We start from the raw sequence: 10,938 nt of genomic DNA, 5'->3' as shown, positions 1-10,938 counted from the left end.
CTACTCAATGCTCAAAGCTCTCAAGTTTAGGCTCTATGTCCATTATATATGTTAAATTAAAAATGTATAGTAATAGCTTTAAATTTGGAAACATCCATATGTCTTTGAATGGTAAGTATAGTATATAGCTTTAAATTTTAAAGCCTCCAAATGTCTTTGAATGGTAAGTATAGTATATAGCTTTAAATTTTAAAGCCTCCATATGTCTTTGAATGGTAAGTGTAGTATATAGCTTTAAATTTCAAAGCATCCATGTCTTTAAATGGTTTATATCCTTATCAAGCTATCTTACAAGTGTTTGAGAAATGGAATAAAGATGATAGAAAAAACTAGAAAATTAGTGTAGATTTTGCCTTTTTTTTAAGTTTCCTCCTTGAGGAGATATAAGGAGGAACTGTGTATGTGCCCTAAAAATAAGTTTCTTAAATGCTACATTTAAGGTGGAACTGGATTTTTAGGCACATTTTTAGTTGATGAGGAGATGGATGAGGAATATTGCCATATATAAAGAGGAAATGTGTATGTTTCCTTAAAATAAGTCATGGATGCCGCGTGTAAGGGTCTTTGCACATCTACGCATCATGGAACCATATCTTTTAGCATAATTCTCATGGCCAGGTATAGAGACCAGCAATAATGCTTGGGAATGGACTTGGGTGGGCATGATTAGCAAGATCACTTGCACATTTTACTGCATGTCACATGTCTAGGTTCTAGCCTTGATGTGTGTAACCATATTTTTAGGTGCAATTCTTGTGAGTGGGGAGGTGGAATGGAGATACTGCCCAAGAATGGACTTGGGCAAGTAAAAGTTTTTCAAAATAGCCTGATCACTTGCTCTTTTGACCACTTTGCTAGGTTTGATCCTTGATGTGTAAACGCCCTAACCATTGTGTGTATTTCGCTAACTTGTATGACACTAATAGTCATGGGCCAAGTGCCTTGACATTCAAAATTACTTATGTGCATTAGCATACCACTCATAGCTTTCATTAATATTATGAGGCGGAGAAATGGAGTCCTAAATCACAATGCACATGTGATGTGTGGATCAATATTATGAGGCGGAGAAATGGAGTCCTAAATCACAATGCACATGTGATGTGTGGATCAAATTCATCATTCAAGGAGAATGATGTTGGTAGAGAAGGATACTTTTTTGACCATTGTAAATTAGAATGACTTTAAAGTTGAAACACACCTATGTTAGGAAATCGTGATTGTATTGAAATCTACAAAGTTCTTTCTATTTAAATGCCAACACATGATACCACATAAATGTGTGCGATTTATATATTTAGATATGGGTAAGGCCTGCTTTTAAAAAACATATTATTTAAACAATCAAAATAAGGACAACTCGTAAATCTATGTGTTGGTTTTTGTTTCCAAAATCTCTACTATGTGCTGGGTATAACTAAACTTAAAAAAATCATTAAAAACTATTAAAATAAGGGCTACTTAAAATCTTTGCGAATTCTTAATTTTGGTCGTAAACATACACTAGAATGCCGTTTTTTTTAAAACAGTATGCAGGACTAATTCAGTTAATTTACGTCCACGGAAGAAAACATGTCCACGATTAAACTTAGGTCGCGTTGAACAACGTTCCAGAACCTGCAAGGGCAACGTTGCTCTATCAAGTGGTGAACTCGCGGCCATGAATTTGTTCAGGGTGGAGAGCATGCCCGATATCCAAGCTACCATTAAGTCGTCGACTTCAATGCTGGCCTCGATAACCGCAGGAGGAGCAAGCGAGGCACAGTTTGCCATGCAGGGCTCCAAGATGGTCAGCCTCACTGTCACAGGCGTGACGTCCCGCCGTGTTATTCTGGACACACTAACGACGATGGTGAGCGAGCATAGCTCCACGGAGGAGCCTTACTGGAGGCCCGACACATCACAGCCTCAACTCAAATGGTCATCCAAAAGGTACAGCCGTATAAAATTTCAATAGCTATTGATCAAGGATTGATTTGCTTCAGCGTCGTTGGCCTTTACGGTCACTAGACGTATACGTTCGCTAGGTGCTCTCACTGATCATTAGTTGCTTGTTGATGACAAAGGGGCCAAGCTGTTTGGGTCATCTATGCAAACAAGATCAAAGTCAAAGCTGTGAACAAGATCAAAGTCAAAGCTGTGAACAAAGAGAAGGGAACGGGCAAAGGGAAAATTATAGCAACAAGAACAGTGCCCAAGGCTGGGGAGGTAGGTACATCCACAGAAGTGGAGAAGGAGAAACGAGGGTTGTGGACGGTGGAAGCCGCCAAGGACAAGTCCTCTTTTCCCTTTGCATCCAGGATGACGAAGCTGGCGATGGCAAGACTTACCAAATCCTCGTTGAGAAGAGGTAGCACTAGTCGCTAGGGGCGGATATGTGATCACCATTAGATACCATGCGTGTGTGTGTGTATGTATATCAATAGATAGATATGTGTGTGGTAATTGGTCACTAGTCCCTAGAGGCCGATATGTTATCACCATTAATGGATTGTGTTATTGGACGCTCATGAACAAGCTTTTTTCCATGATGAAATAGGATCCCTTGATGTATAAGATTGAATGTATTTTGAGATTGTTGAGGGATTCTAATCTATTTCTTTCTCTTAAAGTGTGGAATTGGGAAAGGGATGGAAGATTGATGTAAACCGTCGGCTCCATTAGCTACTCTATGAAGATTGCCATCTAAGGGCTTCTATTGTAATGCTCAATGCTCAAGCACTTATGTTGAGGCTCTTTGTCTATCATACGTGCTACATTGCAAAACGTATAGTACATAGCCTTAAATTTTGAAACATCCATATGTCTTTTTCTTTTTTTGGGTATGAAATCAATATATTGCCAAAAGAATAAGTAACTGTACATAAGTATAGACCCAAGTTCAAACCCCAATTACAACCATAGAGGTAAACCTAAAAAGAGATACAACTAGTCACAAAGCGACAGAATTCCACCGATTAGATATGTTGCATAATTGCATCTTGCTCAAAGGGGTCAATGGAAAATTATGTTGGTCTTTTGTTAAAGCTAGAATATCAATCAAGGTGGAAAGGATGGGTACTCCTAAACCTCACCTTAACCGGGTTGTCATTCTGGTTAACATCTATATGTCTTTGAATGGCAAGTATCGTATATAGCTTTATTTTTCAAAGAATCCATATGTATGTCTTTGAAGGGTTATATCTTTATCAAGATATCTTATGAGTGTTTGAGAAAAGAAATTAGGCTGATAAAAAAAGCATAAAATTACTGTAAATTTTCTAGAAAGTATGCCTATTTTTAAAAACTTTCCTCCTTAAGGAGATATAAAAAGGAAATGTGTATGTGTCCTAAAATCAAGTTTCTAAAATGCTACATCTAAGGGTCTTTAGACATCTACATAAGGTGGAATCATATTTTTAGGCACAATTTTAGTTGTGGCAAAACAAAGAGATGGATCAGGGAAAGTCCTATAAAGATAAAATGTGTATGCTTCCTCAAAACAAGTCATGGATGTTGTGTAAAAGGATCCTTGCACATCTTTGCATGATGGAACTGGATTTGTAAGAGTAATTCTCGTGGGCAGGTAGAGGGACAAGCGATAGTTCATAGGAATGGACTTGGGTGGGCACGATTAGTAGGATTAGTTCCACATTTCATTCCATGTCTAGGTTTGAGCATTGATTTGTAGAACATCACGCACTATGCAACTGTATTTTTAGGTGTAATGCTTGTGATGACTCGGGAGATAGAATGGGGATGCTCCTTGGGAACAAACTTGGGTGGATATGATTTTTCAAAAATCGCCTAATTACTTGAGCTTTTGACCACTTTGTAGGTCTCATCCTGCGTGTTTAAAGGCCTTTACAACTGTGTGTATTTGAATTAAGTTAAACTTGTATGACACTAGTAGTCTTGGGCCATGGCAAGTGCCTTGACATTCAAAATAACTTATGGGCATGGGTGTAACACTCTTAGCTTTCATTAATATTATGAGGCAATGAAACAGGTCCCAAATCACACTGCACATGTGATGCATGGGTCAACCTAATCATTCAACGAGAATGATGTCGATAAAGAAGCATACTTCTTTTATGATTCTAAATTGGTATGACTTTAAAGTTTAAACACACCTCTGTTGGGAAGATGTGACTTTATTGAAAGCCACAAAGTTCTTTCTACTTAAATGCCAATAGATGATACCAAGTAGATGTGCATGATTTATGTATTTAGATATGGGTGGAATATTTTTCAACCAACCAAAATAAGGACAACCCTTAAATCTTATATGTGCTCATTTTTGTTTCCAAAATCTCTACTATATGCGGGTTGTATAACTACACTGTACTTAAAACCTAGACCAATTCTTAATTTTAGCAGTAAAAATATTCTAGAATGTCGCTTTTGGGATAGTATGTAGAACGAATTCAGACAATTTAAGTCCATGAAAGAAAACATGTCCTCGATTAAACTCTGCTCCCATTGGAATTGCTAATCACGTGGAAATTAACATGCACTCTAATATATCTTTCCACTGACTAAGGGATCATATCATGCAGGCTTACATAAAATCCTCTCATCCGTATCTCTTCTAAGCATACTGCATAACTAGTCTCTGGAATTAAGTACCTCTTGTGAAGCTTGCCATTGCAGAGAATGGTTCCCTGTTTGTTGGGAAAAATACATGCCCGAGGTCCACTACATTAGCATTGGACCCTTGGTCTAGCAATATTTTGATTAAGAAGAGGAGCATCTGGCTACCTTGCCGTCCCACTACAAGGAAAAGCAATGGTAGGTATGTTTATTGACGCTTTTTGACAACGTGGTTTAAAATGTTACGGGTGCATTTATAAGAGCGTCTAAAAGCGCATCTGCGGATAGGCGTCTATAGGTACGTCTATAAGCGCGTCTATATCATTATAGAGGTGCTTATAGACGTGCCTATAGACACCCCTATAGACGCGCTCTGGAATTAAAAGAAATTCAAGAGAGCTGCCTGTGCAGATGTACAGCTGCATTTTCTGCACACGGAGGTGCATTTTTTGCACAGGCAGCTCTCTCATTTAAGGTACAAAAACAAACCTACAAAACAAATCCCCTGCACTCAAGGGTACAATAATAATAGAGGAAAGATAGAAAAGCACTAACCTCTTTTTCGTGATATTGAAAGAGAGGATTAGAGGACCTTCAAAACCAACAAAAGGAAGTCCTCACGGGGTATGACTGCACCCAAAGCACAAGGAGCTTGTGCCCCCATAATTGTAAACAGAAAATGTACACCCATATTTAGATTTCAAATAGTTCATCTTAATTAGCTTGTTCATGTTGTTAACATCAATCACCATTTAAAGGTTTGTCAGACCAATCACTCTCGGGGTCTGATCCGATATAGAATTTGTTAGTTAAAATTGAACGGATTTAAAGAGATGAAAGATAGGTGAGAGCGGGGACACATGACCGGCCAGAACCTAGTGACCTTTAGTCCCAATATATTAACTCAATTTCCCAGAATGTTCCAAGCAGCACAGAAAAATACTCTTGTTTGGCAAGATCTTCCCTTAAAGGGTTACTTTCTAGCTCCTAAATGCTATGCCTTGGTTATGGAAGGCTCTCCTATATTTCGTAACAAAGGGGATGTTGGCCAAGGATAAGTTCCACCTAAAATGGTTCATAGAACAATATAAGGACATCGGTCGAGTAACTAAATGCACTGTCTCAGCCAACTTCCGGGTCAATTGATTAAAACTCTTTGTTTGCGCAAACAAATCATGTTGTCAGACGATCCTGCAACCTCTACAGTGTGCCCGTGTAACTTACCACACGTAGTGGGTTCCGTTCACCGGTTCCACCATACCGAATTGATAGATTGACATTAGCTTATTGAATTTTTACTGATCACAAAACTTTTTTATGTTGCATTCAGGTTTGATGCCAAACCTCCCGTACAGGGAGTTCATAGTCAATTTGTGCAGAGAAGACATGACTTGGTCTCCTTTCTTTTTTGCTTCCTTCCTTTCCCCATAAATCTCTAGCACACATTCAGAGAACGGGCTTTCTATCTTCCCGAATAAATACCCATACTTAAGTTCAACTTTATACCCTATTTTGCTAATTTGAGCTCTTCTCTAGCACGCATTCAGAGAACAGGCTTTCTATCTTCCCGAATAAATACTTAAGTTCAACTTTATACCCTATTTTGCTAATTTGAGCTCTTCTGTGAAGTAGATGCCCGTGAAGGTCCCAGTGCGGAAAGGTACAGTTCCCTTATCGGGGTCCTTGTAGGGTAGTAAAGACACCTTGATGGTATCAAGACATGTTACTTTTGCCTCATGAGGCCTTATGCATAAAGCTATGCATGAAGATTACGCATATCAAGCACTATGTAAGCCACGCTAGCATAAACTAAACTGTACCTCGGCACTATGCATTAAGCATGCATGCATAGAGCTTAATACATGCATAGATTAAGCTCTATGCGTAGAGCTTAATGCATAGAGCTTAATGCATAGATTAAGCTCTAAACATAGAGCTTAATGCATGCATAGAGGTCTATCCATAGAGCTTAATCTATGCATTATGAATGCATGCATAGAGATTAATCTATGCATTAAGCTCTACGAATAGAGCTTAATGCATAGATTAAGCTCTACGATTAGAGCTCTATTCATAGATTAAGCTCTATGCATAGAGGACCTACAAAACAAAACCCCTCTTTTTGGTAGATAAAAATAGAGGAAAGAGAGGATAAAAAGATAGGAAAGCACTTCTTTTTGGTGGTGTTGAAGAGAAGATTAGAAGACCTACAAAACCAAAAAAAGGGTGAGGAAAGGATTAGTAATGCATACATACAAAAGCCCTACGAACCTAATATATACATACAAAATCAAAAAGATTATGCAACCTATGCCGCTATGCAAGCGTTATGCAAACTACGTCTCTATGCAAGCTATGCTAAAGCTTATGCATAAAGCATGCATGAGGCCTTACGCATAAAGCTTTAAGCATAATGCTTTATGCATGAGGCCTTATGCATAAAGCATGCATGAGGCCTTACGCATAAAGCTTTAAGCATAATGCTTTATGCATGAGGCCTTATGCATAAAGCATGCATGAGGCCTTACGCATAAAGCTTTAAGCATAATGCTTTATGCATGAGGCCTTATGCATAAAGCTTATGCATAAAGAATTATGCATAAGGCTTATCCATAAAGAACTATACATAAGTGAGGCCTTGAACATAAAACTATGTATGAGGCCTTATGCATAAAGCATGCAGGAGGCCTTATACATAAAGCCTATGCGTAAAGCTTTGCATGAGGCCTTATGCATAAAGCTATGCATAAGGCCTTATGCATAAAGCTTATACATAAAGCATTATGCATAAGGCTTATGCATGAGGCCTTCTGGATAAAGCCTATGCATAAAGCTATGCATGAGGCCTTATGCATAAAGCTATGCATGAGGCTTATGCATAACGCACTATGCAAGCCACGCTAGCCTAAACTAAACTGTACCCCGGCACTATGTATTAAGCATGCATGCATAGAGCTTAATTCATGCTTAGATTAATCTCTATGCATACATGAAGGTCTATGCATAGAGGTCTATGCATAGAGCTTAATGCATGTATAGAGGTCTATGAATAGAGCTTAATCTATGCATTAGATCTCTATGCATTATGAATGCATGCACAGAGGTTAATCTGTGCATAGAGCTAAATCTATGCATAGATCTCTATGCATTATGAATGAATGCATAGAGCTTAATCTATGCATGAAGCTCTATAAATAGAGCTTAATGCATAGATTAAGCTCTATGATTAGAGCTCTATGCGTAGATTAAGCTCTTTTGGCATAAAGGACCTAGAAAAAAAAACCCCTCTTTTTGGTAGATAAAAATAGAGGAAGGAGATGATAAAAAGATAGGAAAGGGAGGAAAGATAAGAAAGCACTTACCTCTTTTTGGTGATGTTTAAAGAGAAGATTAGAAGACCTACAAAACCAACAAAAGGGTGAGGAAAGGATTAGTAATGCATACATACAAAATCCCTAAGAACCTAATGCATACATACAAAATCGAAAAGATTAAGCTCTATGCTTACATTAAGCTCTATTTGCATTAGAGCTTAATGCATGCATAGAGCTTAATCTATGCATTAAGCTCTACGAATAGAGCTTAATGCATAGATTAAGCTCTATGATTAGATTTAATTATTAAATTAATCTCGATGATTAGAGCTCTATTCATAGATTAAGCTCTATGCATAGAGGACCTACAAAACAAAACCCCTCTTTTTGGTAGATTAAAATAGAGGAAAGAGAGGATAAAAAGATAAGAAATCACTTACCTCTTTTTGGTGATGTTGAAAGAGAAGACTAGAAGACCTACAAAACCAACAAAAGGGTGAGGAAAGGATTAGTAATGCATACATACAAAATCGAAAAGAGAAGAAAGAGAGAAGAGCATTTACCTCTTTTTGGTGAAGTTGAAGGAGAGTATTATAAGACCTACAAAACAAAAGAAAAAGTTGAGAAAAGAATTAGTAATACAAAACCCTAATAGTGTGAATAGCATGGATACACAAGGAGGTTTAAGCCTTATGCATAAGGAGGTTTAAGTATAAGACCTCTTATGCATAAGAGACCTCTTATGCATAAGCCTCTTAGGCTTATGCATAAGAAAGAGAGAGAGAGAGAGAGAGTTAGAGAAGAGAATACCATTCAAAAAATTTAAATATAAGAAGCTTATGCATCAAAGAGAGATAAAGAGAGAGTGAAGAGAATACCAATCAAAAACCCTAATTCTAAACATTCTATTCATATTTAAAAACCATGAATATATAAAGAGGTGGGAGAGACAAAGTGGGAGAGACAAGTGGGAGAGACAAGTGAGGTATTGTCCTTCGGAGGAGACTTTGTGAGGAAAGTACAAAGAGTGAGGTGCAGCCATTATGAGGAAGAGGTACAACAGCACAGAGAGTAGAGGGGACGGAAGCGAAGCGAAAATAGTTACAGCGTCGACACGGGTGGGATTATTCATTTTTTAAAAAACATCGCGTCTATAGGTGCGTCTATAAGCGCGTCTATATCAGTATAGATGCACTTATAGACGTGTCTATAGATGCACCTGTAGACACGCCGATAGACATGCATATAGCCACGTAAATACCTGCATATAGCCACGTAAATAGCTACATAAACCCCGCCAAATCATAAATTCTCCCATGGCCCCTCTCTCACTTCCATCTCTCTCTAGTTTGCACGTCTATGTTCTCATTCTCTTGTAGTGGTAGTTCCAAGCCGACGATGGCAAGGGTAGGCTCCATGCTGACGATGGCAAGGTTAGGCTCCATGCTTAATGTGTGGGAATGAAGAATGCCACCAAAGGTTGGAAGGAGAACGTGGAGGAGCCCATAATGGCAGGTTTGGATATGGTGGAGAGTGAACAACATTCCTCCGCAACCTGCAAGGCCGAGATTGCTCTATCAAGTGGTGATCTTGCGGGCCATCATTTTGTTCAGTGTCGTGGAGAGAGCATGGCCGATATCTAAGCTTCCATTAAGTCATTGACTTCATTGCTGGACTCTGTAAATCATAGGAGGAGCAAGCGAGGCACAGTTTTCCATTCAAGGCTCCAAGACGGTCAGCCTCATAGTAACTCACCTGCCATCCCATCATGTTTTTTTGGACACTCTAACGATGATGGTGAAGCATAATTTAGAGGAGCTTTTCAGGAGGCATGATACATCCCACACTCAAGTCAAATAGTCATCTAAAAGGAATAGCCATATAAAATTTTAATACGTATTGATCAATGATTGATTTGCTTCATCCTTGTTGCCCTCTATGATCACTAGACGTATATGTTCGCTAAGTGCTCCGATTAATCATTAGTTGATTGTTGATGACAAAGGGGCCAAGCTCATTGGTCATTACCAAGATCATCTATGCAAACACGATAAAAACGAACAAAGAAGTATCCAAGGTTGGGAAGGTAGGTACATCTACTGTGTGTATTTGCACTAACTTGTATGATACTTGTAGTCATGGGCCATGGCAAGTGCCTTGACATTCAAAATTAAATATGTGCACTGGGTGGCATAACACTTGTAGCTTTCCTTAATATTACAAGGCAGATGAATGGAGTCCCAAATCACAATGCACATGTGATGAGTGAATCAAACTTATCATTCAACGAGAATGGTGTTGATAGAGAAGTATACTTTTTTTATCAATGTAAATTTAATTAATTTTAAGGTTTAAGCACACATGTGTTGGGAAAACGTGACTGTATTGGAAGCCAGAAAGATCTTTCTATTTAAATGCCAGCACATGACACCACGTAGATATGCACAATTTATATATTTATATATAGGTGGAGGCGTACCCAAAAAAACATATTTTTCAACCAATTAAAATAAAGACAACTCTTGCTCGTGTTTGTTGCGTGTTGTATATAGGAAAAATCATTCGACTATATAACTAAACTTATTCAATTAATTTGAGTCCACGGAAGAAATTAAATTGTGATCGCGTTGAATTGAGTATCTCTTGCGGAGCCGGTCATTCCATAGGATGGTTCGCTGTTGGGAACAATGCATGTCCAACGTCCATAATGCGGTGCCGTTGGACCCAGCTTGGGGTAGCGATCTGCGGCTGCTTGATGTTTGATGTTTTGATTGAGAGGATGAGCTACTGGCTACCTTGGCGCAGCTCCAAGGCGGCGATGGCTCAGCATGGGCGTGAAGAATGCCACCAAAGGTTTGAAAGAGAAGGTGGAGTAGCCATAACGGCGGCGGGCTTGGATATGATGGAGAGTGAACAACGTTCCAGAACCTGCAAGGGCAACATAAGTGGTGAACATTTTCAGGGTGGAGGGTCAGCCTCACTGTAACTGGCGTGGCGGTGATTTGCTTCATCGTCGTTGCCCTCTACGATCACTAGACGTATACGTTCGCTA

This window comes from Cibotium barometz, chromosome 44 (genome assembly GCF_041138505.1).
Source record: "Cibotium barometz isolate CiBa-2024 chromosome 44, ASM4113850v1, whole genome shotgun sequence".
In the NCBI taxonomy this organism is placed as follows: Eukaryota; Viridiplantae; Streptophyta; class Polypodiopsida; order Cyatheales; family Cibotiaceae; genus Cibotium; species Cibotium barometz.
Note: the sequence above shows the minus strand (reverse complement) of the source record.